The sequence below is a fragment of the Nothobranchius furzeri genome, chromosome 16 (genome assembly GCF_043380555.1).
Source record: "Nothobranchius furzeri strain GRZ-AD chromosome 16, NfurGRZ-RIMD1, whole genome shotgun sequence".
In the NCBI taxonomy this organism is placed as follows: Eukaryota; Metazoa; Chordata; class Actinopteri; order Cyprinodontiformes; family Nothobranchiidae; genus Nothobranchius; species Nothobranchius furzeri.
In genome coordinates this window covers 1500857-1520010 of record NC_091756.1, presented here as the reverse complement: position 1 = coordinate 1520010, position 19154 = coordinate 1500857, and the positions used below count along the sequence as shown (strand labels likewise).

Sequence of the window (19154 nt, the reverse complement as noted above, 5' to 3'; positions counted from 1 at the left end):
CAGCCCCGGAGCACTGCCTCCTTCAGCAGCTGAAGAGTCTCGTCTCCCTCAGTGTGTTATCTGATGTGACTTAAACGCTTGCTTGTCACATTTAGGTAGTCAGCCTGGTTTATTTGTTCTGTGTCCTCCTGCCCCCTCTGCAAGCTGCAGATGCTGTGTTTGGCGCATCTCGTGTCAGCCCTCTGCAGTGGTGCTGTGGCTCTGCTCAGCGCGTCACTAATATGCATCTCGGAGCCAGGCTTGTGTATAACCTTGAGGTTATAGTTCTGTAACGTTAGCAGCATTCTTTGAAGGCGCTTGGGGGCTGTGAGGAGGGGCTTGTTGAAAATTGAGGTGAGTGGCTTGTGATCTGTTTCTGCTATGATCTCCTCCCGCCCGTACAAGTAGTAGTGGAACTGCTGGCATGCAAACACGATACTCAGACACTCCTTCTCAATCTGTGCATAATTTAGTTCTGTTAGAGTCAGTGCCCGTGAGGCATGCCCTACTGGCTGTCCCTCCTGCAGTAAACAGGAGCCCAGTCCTTTCTGGCTAGCGTCGCTCTGGATGGTGACTGGCTTGGTTACGTCATAGTATTTCAGAGTTGGAACTGCCGTGACCAGCCGCTTGATCTCTTCCACAGCGTTGTCATGCTTTGGCAGCCAGTGCCATGGGACATCCCTGTCCAGCAGCCTCTGTAGTAGCTTGCACGCCTCCAAGAGATGTGGAGTAAATCTCGACAGGTAGGTCACAAAGCCTTTCAGTCCTTGCACCGCTTTGATGTCTGTGGGGTGAGGCATTTCCTGAACGGCTCTGACTTTCTCCGGGTCAGCCCTGAGCCCATCTGCTGATAAAATGTGTCCATGAAACTTGACCTCCCTGACCTTGAACTGCAGTTTCTTTAGGCTCAGTCTAAGTTTCACCTCCCTGCATCTGTCCATGAGCTCCAATAGTTTCCTATCATGGTCAGCCGCTGCCTCCCCATCCGTATCCCCACACCCCACCACCAGAATATAATCTGCAATAGGTTCTACCCCTTTCAGCCCAGCTAGAAGCTGTTTTCTCTGATATATCTCTGGGGCCACCGACACCCCAAAAGACAGTTTCAGCCAGCGCTTCCTGCCCCAAGGTGTCCAGAATGTTGTTGCATAACTGCTCTCCTCATCCAGCCTACACTGCAAAAACGCATCGAGCGCATCCACAAGAGTGAAAACATGAGTCTTGGGGAGTTTGTGTAAAACGTCCTCTAACGTGGGCATTATGTAGTGGGACCTCTTTAGAACTAGATTTCAGTGACTTGGGGTCGAAACAGATCCTTAGTTTCTCTGGCTGCCGGACTATCACCATGCTGCTAATCCAGTCAGTTGGTTCGGACACTGAAGCTAGATGCCCATCTCTCTCATTTTTGTCCAGTTGAGCTTTGACATTCTCTCTGAGAGCCACAGGAACATTGCGTGGTGGAGCCTGCACTGGCACAACATCCTTATCTAACACAAAATGAACCTCTCCCGGGAGTGCTTCGACTGGCGCATTAAAAATGTCCTCATAAGTGCTGATCAGGTGCTACCTAGTCAGTGGGCCTGAACTGCTGTGCTCTACCACAAGTAGTTCCTTTGGTATGGTAAAATGCATTAATCCTAAACATTCACAGGTGTTGCCTGACAACAGGGGTCTCTGACTGCTCCTCACAATCTCAAAGCTCAGCTCATGGGGTTCCTCACTACACATTCAGTGTTGAATATGCCATCTAGGGCTGCAGCTATCGAATATTTTTGTAATCGAGTACTCTATCGAAACTTTTATCGATTAGTCGAGTACTCTAATAAATACTCTTTTGCGTTTTAAACCATTATATCAAATAGCATGTTATAAAATATGAAAGACCTCTTGAAATAAAAAAGCAATTGCCAGTTATTCTTCAAGTTTTATTCAAAATTACTTTTCAAAACTTCAGCACTTCAACTTTACTTTACAGTAAACAAATTCGAGCGGCTGCGTTCCAAACAGCACCAGAACCGCTCACGGTGCATGCTCAAACATGGCTCCAGCTGTTTCCCTATTAACACACGTTCGTTTTAATTTCTACACTTTTTTTTGTCTCACACTAACAAGGATTGTCGAAAGCAAGTTTGCCGTGGTTTTGTCAAATTATACTGATCACACAACATTTATTTACTTTCTTTCGTTTTTCTCTCATAAATACCCGTGTCCTCCTGCAGCGATCCCGAGGGACAACGGACATCAATAATAACACTGTAAAAAGTCTGACGTGTTGTAAAAACTGCTATTTTTAACACATTTTAAGACCGACGTGTTGCTACCAGACGTACGGTGTGAGCTGAAACTGAGTGCTGTAAATGAAAAAGTCACACAGTGTCTGCAGAATATATAGAAAAACAGGCTAAAATGCATTATCTTGTAGAGGCTCCGAGTCCGCTTGCAGAAGTGACATTTACACGTGGATGTTTCCTGGTCAGGTGCTGCAGCATGGAGGAATATGAGGTGGTAGGCTAAATCCATTTTACAGTATTTACACTGGACTACGTTTTCCGCCTTACGACGTGAAAAATGGTCCCACACCTTTGACATTTTCTGTCTTTTTCGCACTCCACCGGGGTCCACGTTGTCCGCCATGGCTTAAGAGAAAGTAAAGTTGCGTTCGCTACTCGCGTGTGCATTCAGTGCAGTGTGTATGTGCGTCACTTATTTTGGTCCGGGTGAAACATGACCACGGGCGATTGCAAAGCCATGAATTAATTAAATATGAATTAAACGAAGCTTCGAGGCAGAGAATTTGACTCGAGGGTTTTTTGTACTCAAATTATTCGAGGTACTCGAGGAATCGTTTCAGCCCTAATGCCAACCGATGACATAGACTGGCCTGAATATAAAATTATTCTGGTCTGACTTGGTAATAACACAGCCTGAGGTGCTATCCTCCTCACTTCCTTCATACTCGTGATGTTGCAGGTTGCCCCAGAGTCTAGCTGGCATCTCTGAAATCCTCCATTCATTTTAATATTAGCAAACCACTTTTTTATTAGCAAACCACTTTTTCCCACACCCCTATGCTCTCTGTTGTGTATATGTGTGCTTCCATGTCAGATGGGCTCATAGCTTCTGGGCTTGTGGGTTCTGCAGCACTGACCTGTCTATGGGTCAGACCTCTCTTTATGCACATTTTTGCGAAATGGTTTGCTGTTCCACAGTGGCGGCAATTCTTTCCATACGCGGGGCATGATTCACGACCGCGCCATCTTATAACAATGGTGGGTCCTTGTAGTTTTATAAACTGTGTGATGTTGGTCCTTGTAGCTTTATAAACTGTGTGATGGTGGGTCCTTGTAGTTTTATAAACTGTGATGGTGGTCCTTGTAGTTTTATAAACTGTGTGATGTTGGTCCTTGTAGCTTTATAAACTGTGTGATGGTGGGTCCTTGTAGTTTTATAAACTGTGATGGTGGTCCTTGTAGTTTTATAAACTGTGTGATGGTGGGTCCATGTAGTTTTATAAACTGTGTGATGGTGGGTCCTTGTAGTTTTATAAACTGTGTGATGGTGGTCCTTGTAGTTTTATAAACTGTGTGATGGTGGGTCCTTGTAGTTTTATAAACTGTGTGATGGTGGTCCTTGTAGTTTTATAAACTGTGTGATGGTGGGTCCTTGTAGTTTTATAAACTGTGTGATGGTGGTCCTTGTAGCTTTATAAACTGTGTGATGGTGGGTCCTTGTAGTTTTATAAACTGTGTGATGGTGGTCCTTGTAGTTTTATAAACTATGTGATGGTGGTCCTTGTAGTTTTATAAACTGTGTGATGGTGGGTCCTTGTAGTTTTATAAACTATGTGATGGTGGTCCTTGTAGTTTTATAAACTGTGTGATGGTGGGTCCTTGTAGTTTTATAAACTGTGTGATGGTGGTCCTTGTAGTTTTATAAACTATGTGATGGTGGTCCTTGTAGTTTTATAAACTGTGTGATGGTGGGTCCTTGTAGTTTTATAAACTGTGTGATGGTGGTCCTTGTAGTTTTATAAACTGTGTGATGGTGGGTCCTTGTAGTTTTATAAACTGTGTGATGGTGGTCCTTGTAGCTTTATAAACTGTGTGATGGTGGTCCTTGTAGTTTTATAAACTGTGTGATGGTGGGTCCTTGTAGTTTTATAAACTGTGTGATGGTGGTCCTTGTAGTTTTATAAACTGTGTGATGGTGGTCCTTGTAGTTTTATAAACTGTGTGATGGTGGTCCTTGTAGTTTTATAAACTGTGTGATGGTGGGTCCTTGTAGCTTTATAAACTGTGTGATGTTGGTCCATGTAGTTTTATAAACTGTGTGATGGTGGGTCCTTGTAGTTTTATAAACTGTGTGATGGTGGGTCCTTGTAGTTTTATAAACTGTGTGATGGTGGTCCTTGTAGTTTTATAAACTGTGTGATGGTGGGTCCTTGTAGTTTTATAAACTGTGTGATGGTGGGTCCATGTAGTTTTATAAATTGTGTGATGGTGGGTCCTTGTAGTTTTATAAACTGTGTGATGGTGGTCCTTGTAGTTTTATAAACTGTGTGATGGTGGGTCCTTGTAGTTTTAGAAACTGCGGATTACACCGAAGCAAACATCTCTGCTGTGAGTGTGAACTACATTTACTGTGTATCGTCATTCCTTTTGCTGTTCTTTTTCAAACAGTTGATTTTTCCTACTCGGGGGAGGAACCAAACACACCTTTAGCTAATAGCAATGGAAGATAAAGCATCAAGCTAACCTTAAGCTAAAAAGTTTATTCACCTGCTGGAGCAGATTAAGTCGATAACTCACTTAGAACGTTCTCAGTGTTGTCATCACCCAGTCACCCATCGCATTTAGTGAAGTAGACCCAAACTTTAGTGTTCTGCCGTGCTGCTTGCTCTGTTTATAGTTAGCCTGCAACGGCTGATGACATAGCACTCTTGCACATGCGCTGCTGTATATCTTGGGACATCAGGTACCGGACTCTATGGTACCGAAACAAGACACCCTTTCATAGGAATTTGGTCGGTGCCTTAACCCCCAGAGATCCACGGTTGTAATATTACAACATCAGATTTAAGTCTACAAAAATAAACCTTCCCCATTTTTTTTCTTTTTAAAACTACATTTACATTGCCAATAGGTCCTATTGTTCAGTTCTGCGACACTATTGGCTGTTAAAATGTGTTAATAGGCCCGTTTATCCGGCCTCCTAGAGCAACATGTGAAAGGCTAAAAAAGGAATTTGCAGTTGTTTTCTAAGTTTGGGTTTCTGGGGGTTAAAAAGTACCGATTACGGTACCCATCCTTACTCTCACACACACACACACACACACACACACACACACACACACACACACACACACACACACACACACACACACACACACACACACACACACACACCTGGAGCAGATCAGAAACACTTAGAGGGGCTCAGCAAACATTTAACGTTGTACTTTTGTTGTATTTATTTTATAAGGTCATACTTGTCTTTTGATTTAGTCCCACTTTTTCACCCGTTTTGTTTTCTTTTTTGGAGCTTGACCCAGTGTAGCGAGGTGGGCAGTGAGGAGGGTTTTCTTTCTTGTTCTATGTTCATTCTGTTTGAAAAGCTATTAAACAGACAATGTTCAAATAGTTATTTGTTAGAAACTCTTTGTAGGCCAAACAATTAGCTATCCGTGGGTTTTCTGATGTATAAAACAGGAATCTTATACAATTCTAAAAGTAACCTACAGCTACCATAAGTGAAGCAAAGTACTTTCCTGATGATTAGTGCATCCTTTTGTCTGCAGTTGACTGTTAAGACCTAAAACTAAGTTCGGTGTTATATCACTGAGCCCTCATTGACCTGTTTTGTCTTTGCTATGGTATCAAATATAAAATTCCCTCATGGTGTCATTTCCTTCAGACACAATGACTCAGATGTGAACCAAACAACACAGAGAACTGTTTTCAGGAGAAGTGATTCCACCACCCGTATAGCAGTGTGCTTTGAACTCAATCACACATCCACCTTGCTTTTATGGCTGCTAAGAGAGTTTCTGCTGGGCTTGTTTTTCCTCACTCTATCATAAAAGCAATTTTGTGTGTGACACAAACACGTGCTATTGTCGTGTCCATTTGCCCCTTTTGTCATTGATAGGTCACCCCAGCAACCAACTGGACAACCCCAAAAGACCCTCAAAAGGAACCAATTCTCCTTCAGTGATCGAGGAGTCATTAAAGGGAGATAACACATTCAGCCTGCAGGAAAAGGCTGAGCATAAAATATTATCATCCCTGATGCATAAAAGCTAATAATAATTGTGACTCAGTCCAGTGTTGCATGCCATTTTTCATTCATTAGCCTTTACCGGACACCTACACTTGTGAATCACTAAACATGGAGAACAGTAATTACATCATGAACCAAACAAGATGCTCGGCTAATACTGGAGCGGGGCTTTACTGCAGTCCTCTTTTCACTCATTCTCTCATGAGGGTGAGTTTAGGGCAGTGCCTGAGGCCAATGCTAGACACAAAGTACATACTTCCTTCCATGCATGTTCAACTTTTTACCTGTTCTGCTTTTATGTTTGTGAAGTGTAGAGAGGCAATTATTGTATGTATTTGGGTGCTTTTAAAGCTTAATATAGTATACTGATGGGATGGCAGGATCCGGCAGATTAAAGGACACAAATGTAGACTCCTGTCTCCATATGGCCAGATACTGAAGGGGTCAACTGTACAGGAAAACTGACCATTTCTGGACATTACAGCTTTCAGAATAAACTCAAAGCAAAAAAAAAGAAAAAAATAAATAAAACCTGATCAGTTTGTATCCCTGTCCTCTTGTCATCAAGTACAGCCATTCTTGGTCCATAACAGCAGCAAGAGAGTTGCAGGTTTGAAACTCGGCTGCGGCCTTTCTGCGTGGAGTTGCGTGTTCTCCCCGTGCACGCGTGGGTTTCCTCCGGGTACTCCGGTTCCCCCCACAGATCACAACACGCCCTATAGGTTATAAATTGTATGTCGTTTTGGATAAAAGTGTCTGCCAAATAAATAAACATAAACATAATTACACTGCAGAGATGCTGGTGCACACCTGCCGATCTGCCTGAAACAATTTTGTGATGGCTGACTGTGAGGACCTGAACAGAACACCGTAGATAATAAAAAACGTTTAAGATTTTTATTAAAATCCTTAAGTAGTGGAGGCAGGGACAGAAGAGCTGGTGGCTCAGGGATATTACCCAATGGCTGATCCGAGTGGTTGTGCAGGAGGATGGTCAGAGGACAGGCCAGGGTCAGAGCCAGGAATCAGAGGTGGGCAAAGGTATCCAGATGGGTCGAGGCAAGAGGGAAATCCAAGTAGCAAAAACATGATCAGGAACAAGGAGTCAGGCTTGAGAGGAATGCTGGATAGTAACTCACACGAGGCTTTCTATAATCTGGCAGGGAGTTGGTGGTTGGCTTGGGTATGTATAGCAGGTGAAACAGGTGAGCAGCATGAGCTTGATTACTGGGAGCAGGTGTGGCAGATGAGTCTAAGGAGAGCAGGCTGTGGTTGTCATGGAGATGAGGGTGGTCAGAGCTGGATCATGACAAATTTTACATAATTTGTGTAGATTGTGTAGGGGTTCTGGAAAGGAGGGTCCAGTGGATTGTCAAACCTTGGCTTCAGGAGGAGCAATGTGGTTTTCGTCCTGGCCGTGGAACGCTGGCCCATCTCCGTACCCTTAAGCCGGGCGGACACTGTGCGACTTTTTCACTCGCAGCGTTCAGCTTCAGCTCAAACTGTACGACTTCCTCGCAGAGCAGATGTCACGAGTCAGGCGCTCACACTGTACGACCCAGTTCTCGGATGCGACCTGACTGCTCACACACTACGTCTGGTAGCAACACGTCGGCCCTAAAAATGTGCTAAAAATAGCAGTTTTTACTCAACACGTCAGACTTTTTTGTCTTGTTTCGCCTGTTGTCCTTCAGGAGAGCTGCAGGAGGACACACAGGGATTTATGGGGGTTGGATGAGGAAAACATCCATAACTACCTGCATAACTAACATAACTACCTGCATAACTAACATAACTACCTGCTAAAGACAAATGTCAGAGAAGAACTCAAGCATGTTTTAAATCATAAAGCTTTGCCAGCGGAGTGTGGCAAGGAAACCAAATGGATGTGGAGAAAGCTGCAGGCCAAATCGCATTAGTTAGCAGTTATTGTGCACTTTAACAAAAGCCTCACTGTTGGGTCACTCCTCCTCCCTTTTAGGGTAAGCTCCATGTTGGGGGGGGGGGGGGGGGGGGTCATGTTCACATCTCCAACCCAACGGAGAATCTGAGCCCAGCTATAACGCAGAGCTGTTCTGAGTAAAAATAGAAGCACTTTGTTCTGGTATCAGTGTGTTTTGGCTTCAGGCCCCGACGTCGGGAGCAGACAGCGTTGTTCCATGAATGCAGAAAGGTTTGCTGTGCAAAGGTTTGGGGAGTGGTGATAAAATGCAGTCAACAAAGACTTCTCTCTGAAAGTGTTCATCAACAACAGAAGTCAGTGAATGAACAAGAGAATTCTGAATCAGGTCAGTGTCTGCCTCTAGAACAGCATCACATCTTCCAGCTGCACTAGGACACCGCTGCTGAAGGAACTGGGCTGGTAGGTGGGACCGGACATCCTGGAGAACTAACCACAGATCTTCTTATGATGTAGCCTTCCTCACATGCTTCTGTCTCCTCCTGTGATCCCAGACACGCTCCATGATGCGGAGGTCAGGCTCTGTGGGGGCCTGACCAGCACTTCCAGGACTTCTGGTTCATCGTTCTGCTGAAGACCGTTCTGGATGCTTGGGCTCACTCACTTTACATTTAGTACATTGATAAAAAATAAACACAATTTGTACTTTTGCTTACAGCAGTTTTCACACCTGTCGTACTTTTGCACCGTGTGACTGGATGTAAAAAACATCTACTTGTATTTTTAGATGTCTCAAACTAATTTCTGGAGATGAGACAAGAACTCCTTTGGTAAGGATGTGATTACTGCTAACGGCATCTGTACCGTGCCAGGATGAAAGCAGAGAGGGATGTTGTTCCCACTTTAGCCAGAAGTCGGTAGGATCCTCCTGGGCCTCTTCACCACTCACTTTATGATGTCTCTCTCACCATCAGATTTAAAAGCAGCTCCAAAAGAGCCTCCAGAAGTGGAGTGCCAAACCCATCAGCTGTATGAGAGGAGCCTCTCCTCTGGAGGCCCGCCTCCTCATTAGGCGCACATGAATGCACATTTTCTATGAGAACAAGGGTACAACTGAGCTCCAGTTATTACAGTCACATTTACCACTCTCACCCACGCTGCTACTGCCTTTAGCCAGCCCAGCACACCAACATGACTGCTGGGTGTGGGAAATCACAGTGCAGAGACAACTATATGAAGCTGAGCAGAGCCACAGATAATGCCTGACTGTAAATGAATAGAAATATGTGCGAGGTTAAACAAAATGGCTGCATGAGAGACTTTCCCCAGCAAGGCTGCCTAGTGACCATCAGCCACAGACTGAGGTTGTAGGAAGCACTGGAGCTGGGCTCCCCGCAAGTCTCTGACTGATGAGGAGGGCCAGGGCGAGCGTTAAGTGTCAGAAGCTGCAAATCCAAAAGGAGCTGAGCATATTCTGTGTGTGTGTGTGTGTGTGTGTGTGTGTGTGTGTGTGTGTGTGTGTGTGTGTGTGTGTGTGTGTGTGCGTGTCACGTGTGTGTGTGTGTGTGCGTGTCACGTGTGTGTGTGTGTGTGTGTGTGTGTGTGTGTGTGTGTGTGCGTGCGTGTGTGTGTGTGTGTGTGTGTGTGTGTGTGTGTGTGTGTGTGTGTGTGTGTGTGTGTGTATGTGTGTGTGTGTGTGTGTGTGTGTGCGTGTCACGTGTGTGTGTGTGTGTGTGTGTGTGTGTGTGTGTGTGTGTGTGTGTGTGTGTGTGCGTGTCACGTGTGTGTGTGTGTGTGTGTGTGTGTGTGTGTGTGTGTGTGTGTGTGTGTGCGTGCGTGTCACGTGTGTGTGTGTGTGTGTGTGTGTGTGTGTGTGTGTGTGTGTGTGTGTGTGTGTGTGTGTGTGTGTGTGTGTGACGTGTGTGTGCGTGTCATGTGTGTGTGTGTGTGTGTGTGTGTGTGTGTGTGTGTGTGTGTGACGTGTGTGTGCGTGTCATGTGTGTGTGTGTGTGTGTGTGTGTGTGTGTGTGTGTGTGTGTGTGTGTGTGTGTGTGACGTGTGTGTGCGTGTCATGTGTGTGTGTGTGTGTGTGTGTGTGTGTGTGTGTGTGTGTGTGTGTGTGTGTGTGTGTGTGTGTGTGTTAAGCCCCAGATCTTCTTCAGTCCTTAATCCGCCCCCAGTAGGAGTACATTGAAATGGATTCTGTAGTTTACTGGTAACCAGGGTAGGGATCTAAGAACAGGGGTGATGTGCTCCGTTCTCTTAGTTCTTGTTAAGACTCTAGCAGCAGCATTCTGAACAAGCTGCAGTTGCTTTACAAGTTTTTTGAGAAGACCAGTTAGAAGACCATTGCAATAGTCCAGCCAACTATATTGTTACTTTTTTATATGCTTCCACTTGGTAAAATCATTAAGCAGCATGGGATAGACTTCCACTGTTATGCTGACGATACTCAGTTATATTTATCCATTAACCCTGATGAACCTAATCGGTTGGGTAGATTACAGGCTTGTCTTGAGGACATAAAACATTGGATGACTCTAAACTTCTTGCTTTTAAATCAAGACAAGACTGAAGTTCTCATCTTTGGACCAGAAATCCAGAAAACGAAATTGCTTGGTCAATCACCTGACCTGAATGGCATTACATTAATCTCCGAGAACAAAGTAAGGAACCTTGGTGTTATCTTTGACCAGGACATGTCATTCAAATCCCAGGTTAAACAGGTTTGTAGGATTTCCTTTTTCCACCTTCGGAATATTGCTAAGAGTAGAAGCATACTTTCCAGGAGTGATGCTGAAAAACTAGTTCATGCATTTATTACATCAAGACTGGATTACTGTAATTCATTACTCTCAGGAAGTCCACAGAATGTAGTTAAAAGTCCTCAGCTTGTCCAAAATGCTGCAGCTAGAGTTCTGATGAGAATTAAAAAGAGAGTTCATATCTCTCCTGTCTTAGCTTCCCTACATTGGCTACCTGTTAAATTCAGAATAGATTTTAAGATCCTTCTTCTCACATATAAAGCTCTTAATAATCAAGCTCCATCATACATCAGTAATCTGATTGTTCCATACGTTCCTAACCAAGCACTTCGCTCTCAGACTGCAGGTTTACTGGTGGTTCCCAGAATATCTAAAATTAGGATGGGAGGCAGATCTTTTAGTTATCAGGCTCCTCTCCTGTGGAACCTACACCCAGCTTTAGTCCGTGAGGCAGACACCTTGTCTACTTTTAAGACTAGGCTCAAAACATTTTATCTGATAGGGCCTATGGTTAGAATCTGATGTATTTTTTTCTTTGGCAAATATTTTTAAATAAAAATTTTTTCACTGCTCTATTTCCTTTATATCCGATTACACCCAGTTGGTTGCGTTGCTTCCAGTGTTAAAACACCAAGGTTGGGTCTTATCCAATCAGATTTCAGCTAGCTTGTGTTTTCAGGCAGATTAAGTCTGTCCTGGGCCTTCGGAATCAATCGAGCAGTCCACTGTCCAATGTAAGTGAACAGAGACAATCCAGTTGTGATAGCCAATCAGCTCACAAGTCAGCGCAGCCCAGCTGGCCTCACAAAAAAGTTGACATGAACGCATCCTGTGATTGGATAAGCAGTAGTTTGAACTTTTCTAGCGCCATTAAGCAAAGTATCTAAACTAAACACGGAGATTTGTATCTATAGGCAGCTATCTGTATATTTTTGAGCACATGATGTCTGAAAGAGGAGAAGCGACAGACTTGATAGCAGATTTACTTGCCACGCCATTCTTAAGACGGACCTTTCAAGAAAAAATGGATCTTGTGAGAACAGGTCATCCGACTCCAAGCTAGCTGGCTTGTCCCAGCAGGGGAAAGGATTTGTTCAACATTTTCAGGCAAGCAACTATGAACGGTACCCATGGCTAACAGCTTCAGAGAACCGCTGCCGATTATTCTGCTGGGAATGCCCGTTGCTCACATCAGATCGATTTGGTATTTGGAGCTTTGGGTTTGCCAGTTTAAGTTGTTTCACCAAGGCAGCAAGGAGGTACCGAAGCACGGCTGGGCACTTACAAGCTACGGTGCTTTTAAAAACCTTTGGGGACGCCTGAGTGGATCTGCAGCTCAGCAAACAGGCGCGCAGGGACACGGAGCTCCACAACAAAAAGGTGAAGAAATATAGGGAGATATTGAAAAGGCTGATGGATTGTGTCATGTTTTTGGGTAAACGGGAACTTTCATTCAGGGGACATGATGAAAACCCCCAGTCATTAAATAGAGGTAACTACGTGGAGCTTCTATCTTTTCTTACTGAACATGACGCCGACATGCATTCATCAAACAAAAGTTCAAAATGAGATATCTTGTTCAGAGGCGGCTAAAATGGTTGGGAAAAATACAGAAAATAGATCTGGAACCTTAGTGGAAGAATCACCCAAAGGAATGGGAAGAGAAATGGAAGGAAAAGTGGAAAGATTTGAAAAGCTTGTAAAATTCATTGCAGGAGTTATTGATGCAACACTGGAATCAAAATCAAAAACGGAAAGGATTCAAATTATTGTGAAAGCTGCCGCAAATTATTTAGATTTAAATGAGCTGTCATGGGAGGAAGTTAGACAGAATCTCAGTGCCCGTTCAAGTCAAGACGGTGGAGGCATGGGTTAGTAAATGGTGTTGATCTTCCAATAGCAAAAGGTCAGGAATTTAAGAAGGCGGCATCACGGGCTTTGAGGAGTGAGCGGACCTCACTGGTCATCCAGGGTTTTTGATTTGGAAAAACCCGAATGATTTTGTCCACTGTCACATTTGCAGTACAGAACTTGATGTAGTCCAGTACTGATCCTGTGAAAGTTTCTAGGTCCTGGTGTTCAAATATGTCCCAGTCTGTCTCTGTGAAGCAGTCTTGTAATTTGTTGAGAGCATTTTCTGGCCAGGTTGTAAGAGTCCTTGTGGTGGGCCTGGCACTGCGCCTGAGGGGGGTGTAGGCTGGGGAGAGCAGGAGAGAGAGATGGTCGGACTGACCGAGGTGGGGGAGGGGTATGGCTCCATATGCATGCTTGATGTTGGAGTAAACATGATCTAGAGTGTTTTCTCCTCTGGTGGGACATTTGACATGCTGATAGAACTTTGGGAGTACAGTCTTCATGTTGGCCTTGTTAAAATCACCTGCAATAATGTGAACCCCATCTGGGTGGGCCCGCTGCTGTTCGTTAACGGTGTCCAGCAGGATAGAGAGCGCCGCGTTTACGTTGGCATTGGGTGGGATGTACACAGCCGTGATGATCACTACTGTTAGCTCTCTCGGAGAAGTAAGAAGTTAAATCTAAATAATCAGATGACAGATGACAGAGTCATAGCAATGTTTTGATTTGTGGTGATTTTAATGCACATGACACATAATGGGGTGGAACCAAGCCCCCACAGTGCGGCTCAAAAATTGAGGCAGTCCCGGAAGTATCAAAAATTGCAGTTCCACCCTCATCCACTAGGGGCTGGTGTCAGAAGCGAGCAAATCCTCATTGACTCCCATGTTAAAAATACCAATTTCACAGCAGAAATAAACATGTTTACAGCCTGGTACCAGAACATGTTTTAGGTTTAAATGATCTAGTTTACACTCATGACAACTCTGAGGGGGGTGAATGTTTTTCTCACTCTTCTGTTTAAGTGTATTAAAAGCCTAAAATTCTGTATAATTAATGAGCATCAGACCCACGTGACCACAGAGCTAGCTCCGTGGAAAGGCCTCAGTAGAGCCTTGGTCTGGCCTGGAAACTGCTCCGGGATTTTGAGTCTCTGTGTGTGTGAATTCTGTTTTGGATATTATTTGTGCAATTGTTGGACAAAATGACTTGCTGTGGCATTAATTGCACTAATAGAGCGTCCAAGGAGTCTCCACTTCATTTTTTTCGGTAAGTAAAATTATATTTATGTATTTTAGGTCACTGCCGAGCTGAGCTTAGGTTTTAACATGTACTGTTTAACCATGAAATTTAAATGTAATAGGGTAAAACCCAGTGCATTTAACATAATGCTGCACTTTAGAAAATGGGTTGAAATAGAACATGTTGGTGGAGCTGGGTTCCCACTATCGGCTTGTGGAGCTCTCAGGAGACCGATGTTTTCCACCCTTTCTCGCCTCCCCGCAGCTCGGCGCATCTCTGACTCAGAAGCTCTGGTGTTGTGCACAGTTAACTCCGGTTGTAGCTAGGTTGCTACCTCCGTTAGCTTAGCTCCCACCTCCGCGTTAGCTTCAGGTTAGCTTGTAGCTAGTTCAACCGGGTGTCATCAGTTGATCCCAGCCTTACAGCCCCACCCTCAGCTCCTCCTCTCTTCCCTTTTATGGAATTGTCTGGGCTTGACGGAACCTGTGACACGGTCAAAATGGTGGTGGTGGCCACCTCCCATTTGGCCTCAAAAATGTGTTATTGGAGCCTATGGAAACCCATTGTCCAATATTTATATGTCGATGGGTGGAACGAAGACTGATGCAAATGGTGCGGTAATTGAGGAGCTAATGGATGATTAGAATTTGGCGTTTAAAAGATGGAAGAAGGACAAGAATAAATATTAACACAGGTAGCACTTCTGCAATTGATATTACTTTAGTTTCAGATGAGACGACTGTCCTTTTACCATTAACTATTTCCAGCACGAAGCCTCTGTGCTGCGATGCCGCTTCCTGATCAGCTGTCATGTCTTCTGCAAAACTGAGAGGAGCAGCACCTTTTGCCTGCTGCACCAGCTGCAGCACATCACCAATCAGACAAAGAACCTTATTTAAGGAAGAGTTCTGCTCACAAAAAGGGGACTCAGAGCTAGTCTTATATTCTCCCAGGCACCACGTTGTTCTTATGATCTACCTTGAGGTACTGGTTTAGGATCAGTTGGTGTGTTTAGTCCTTTTAAGCTTGTATGGTTGTAGGCTTCTTGTAGTCCAGAGGACTCGTGGCTGATTAATGGTTAGTTGTTTAGTATAAGGCTCGAGTTTTGCCCCAGTAGCTTTTGGTTTGTTTTGTCATCCTTTAAGAGTTTATTGGTATCCCTCCTGCTGTTAGTTTTTTTCGATTGCTAAAACATTTCTTTCAAAACTGCACATACAAAACTCCAAACATAACACACAAATTCCTAAACCGTGGCTTCCCTTTGCAACAAAACCCTGTCACCACATATCGTAACATGTTCCCAAAATGGAGCACGTGTTTTCATTTGGTAAACACAGCCACATTTTCACATGACACACACATACCATTCATTGCTTAAACACAAGTGTAAGCAATGAATGGTATGTGTTTAAGTTTAAGTTTAAGTTGGGCGACGGTGGCACAGGAGTTAAGAGCTCGCCTCGCAATCGGAAGGTCGCAGGTTCGAGACCCACTCAGTCTGTCGCTGTCGTTGTGTCCTTGGGCAAGACACTTAACCCACCTTGCCTGCTGGTGGTGGTCGGAGGGACCGGTGGCGCCAGTGCTCGGCAGCCTCGCCTCTGTCAGTGCGCCCCAGGGCAGCTGTGGCTACATTGTAGCTCATCCCCACCAGTGTGTGAATGTGTGTGTGAATGGGTGAATGACTGATTGTGTTGTAAAGCGCCTTGGGGGGTTCCAGGACTCTAGAAGGCGCTATATCAAATGCAGGCCATTTACCATTTACCATTTACAAGTAGCCTTTGGGTGAACACTAGCAAGCATGGAAAGAACACTGAAGAGCTAAACTGAAAACACGATTGTCTAAATGGAACACAATGAATTACACACTGCATGTATGACAGGGCCCACTTTTCTCTGAGACAAACATTAGACATCACACACATTTTGAGACAAAACATTTTATTTTTACGGTTAACCCCCCCCCCCCCCCCCCCCCCCCCCCCAAGCATAATCATGGGGCATCATGCCGCCGGTCTCTGTCTGGCCAGAGGGCCTCATCAACATCACAGGCGATGTCCTCCTGGTCCAAACAGCGCTGGAAGTACCGCCTCGAGTGCCTCTACAAGCCTCCTCCATGGCTTGAAGCAGTGGGACCTTGCTCTGTGGACTCCTTTCGTACACCTTCCACCTCCAGGCTGAGAAAAACTCCTCAGTGGGATTGAGGAAGGGGGTGGTCCTGAAACCACTCATACACCTGGGTAGCCTTGTGGAAACTTACTGTTATGCTGCAGTCCCTGATTGCAAACTGCTCGCCAGACCCAAAAGTTTAGAGGTTTGAATATTTGTGTTGTTGATTGAAGCTTTGAGGATTTATATGAGAAGTGTGTGTAAAACTGAAAGTTGTGTGTTGTGTTTTGACAGCAAGGTAATGTGAAACTGACATCAGAGTGTAAAGGAGGAAAATCAGAGTTCTGATATGATCAGGAAATCTTAAGTAGTGATAAACTGAGTCAAGCGATTGGGAACAGAAGTAGAGGTTGTGAAAATTGTGCCTCATTTTTGCTTTTTGAGTTTTAGCAATCGAAAAAAACTGCAATAGAGGCGCTTTTAGTTTTAGTTTTCCATAGGTAAATAACCACCACTATTCAGTTTAAAGCCTTCCTTTTTTGTTTATTTATTAATTAATAAAAAAATTTTTTTAAATAAAACTGCTTAAAAGGGTCAAATGAGTTTTGAGCTGTATTTTATTTGACATTATTGTTCTGCGATCCCCGCTCCTGGATCTCCTAGACAGGAGGGGGCGTACCACTGCTTACAAATACATCTGTCTCTAAACAGACATTTCCTGGTTCCACCCTTTGAAGAGTTTTGGTTCATTATCATCAGAAATGCAGCTTTAGGTCAAATAAACATCCCAAGAATATCAAAGGAAGAAATAAACAGAAGACAAGGGATAAGGAGGAACGAAGAAAATAGCATTGACCTCTTTTGTACAATGTTGTGTAGACGCTAATCTGCAAATCTCATTTGTTTTGTAGCTCTCCCACAAAAGATGTGAGGAAGAAGTGTGAGGCTTCCTGCAGCTGATTTACTCTGATCAGCACTGGACTGTGTCTGACTGGGAGACTCAGAGATGGAGTTTATTCTTCAGCTTCCTGGTTCTCCCTCAGAGAGTAAGCGTAGCATGAAGCCATCAGCATCCACACATGTACTGTGTTACCGGACGGACCCACACTGGGTAATCTCCTGTATTCCAGACGGCCAGTCCACCCCGTATGTGTCACAATATAAAACAAATCCCTATTTTTGTCAAACTGTAACGCTGGCTGGTACATTTTACAAAAGTATGATTTATTTATAACTAGTTGGTGTGCCTGTGCACACGCACGGATTATACGAAGGGGCGTGGCATTGTAAAAGGTGTGATCAGTTGCTGAAGACCCTTTTAATCTGGGTGGTTGTAACAAAGCTGGGGCTGGCACTTGCAAGGAGCACAACAACAGTGGCATGTTCATTCAGGACAACAAAACCGAGCTTAAGGAAGGTGAGATGAGTGAAAGCTGAACACAAAGGGAGAGGGCAAGCTGTTTTAACATTTAATCAGCAAACAAACCTCTCTAACTCCTGCCTTTTATAGCAAGTTGCACATTGAGCAGAACATTTAGCACCAAGTGTTTTACAAAATAAAGACAGAGCAAAGCTTCATTTTTTCTGATCTTTTTCTTTCTGCTGTTCCAAAAAACGACCCGATCGATGGCGAAGAGATGCCATCCAAACCGTGAGATTTTTCATCAGTCGCACCTCTAGAGGCCAGACTGGCCATCAGGCTGGCAAGAAACTTCCAGATAGTGGGCGCTCCATTCAGTTTGAAGTCAGCAGTGTGGCAGCATTTTGGCTTCTCCATGTTTACAAATGAAAAGGCTGAACAAAATACCGACAAGACAAAAATTGTGACTAATTGGAATCGTGAACTTGAAATCGGGACTCGAATCGTGGCCTGCGTGAATTGTTACATCCCTGCTAACGACAATTTAAACTCTATGAAGTTAACGATGAAACAATGCGGCCAGCAGCTACGTGCCAAGCTGTAGTGAGAGTCAAAAGAGCAGCTGTGACGAGACAAAGCAGGAAGATGGGGTCGATCCTACAAACCTCCAAATAAATGAGCGGCCAGCGTCCGAGCCACGGCAGCACGTGTACGCTGTCTCAGGAGAAAAACTAGAAAAGCTGTTGTCTCACCGAAGGACCATCCGAGACAGTGCTGGGACAACTGCGCTGGACACACACCCACACACACACACACACACCCCACCCACGCACACACAGATTCTGGTTTCTTCAGCGCAGCATGGACAGTTTTGGATGCAGGCAGCACACGAAACCGAACCGGAACTGCTCAGAATCCTGCTGCAGCACAGCAAATGTGTTAAAACGGTAATTCATGGAAGTTTTTACTTGCATACGGGCACTTCTGCCTTTTATTGTCTTTTCTTCCGTAAAAGACTGCAAAATACGAAAGAGATGGTACGGGAAGCGACCCGTACACACTGGAAAAAGCCTGGACTCCTGCAGCAACGGGCAGCTATGAGGCTCATTTAGTTCATGGTAAGTCCTTGTGACTACGTATTTGTTAATTAGAAAAGATGTTTTTAAAACATTCATCTTCGTGTATTTTTAAATCCAGAGTCGTGTTTTCACGTTCTGATTCGGGTGTCTCAATCTGCGATTATTATAATAATAAGACATTAACAAGGACACTAATGTATGAAGTCTTACCCGGCTTTGCAGTCGTTGTGAAGACCGGCCGTCACCCACACCCACGGGCTCTGCTCGTCGCAGCGGACTGCTGCTATTAGCATGACCGCAGCTTTCTATTGTCAGAAGAGATCGGCTCAACTTTACTTAAAACAAAATAATTGGAGGCTTCCAGATGTTTGAAAGCCTTTGATTATGAGTGAAGTGTCCCAGGCTTTCTCATGAATAAATGGACTGTATTTGATATAGCGCCATCTAGAGTCCTGGAGAGGCTCAAACCTGCAACCTTGCAATTACCGTGCCACTGTCTGCCCAGCAGATTTGTGGGGAAAAAACACACCAGCAAATCGGACCGTTTTCCATCATCCCAGAGCTCATACGGACTTTTAATACATTTAATT

The 19154-nt window shown here is 44.4% G+C and overlaps 1 protein-coding gene across 10 annotated transcripts in view; it reads right to left on the bottom strand.

Annotated features, from left to right (window-relative positions):
• The window catches only part of LOC107397149 (protein shisa-6), an 83395-nt gene that overhangs the window by 54576 nt on the left and 9665 nt on the right, over nt 1-19154 (bottom strand). The gene's annotated exons all lie outside the window — the stretch shown is intronic.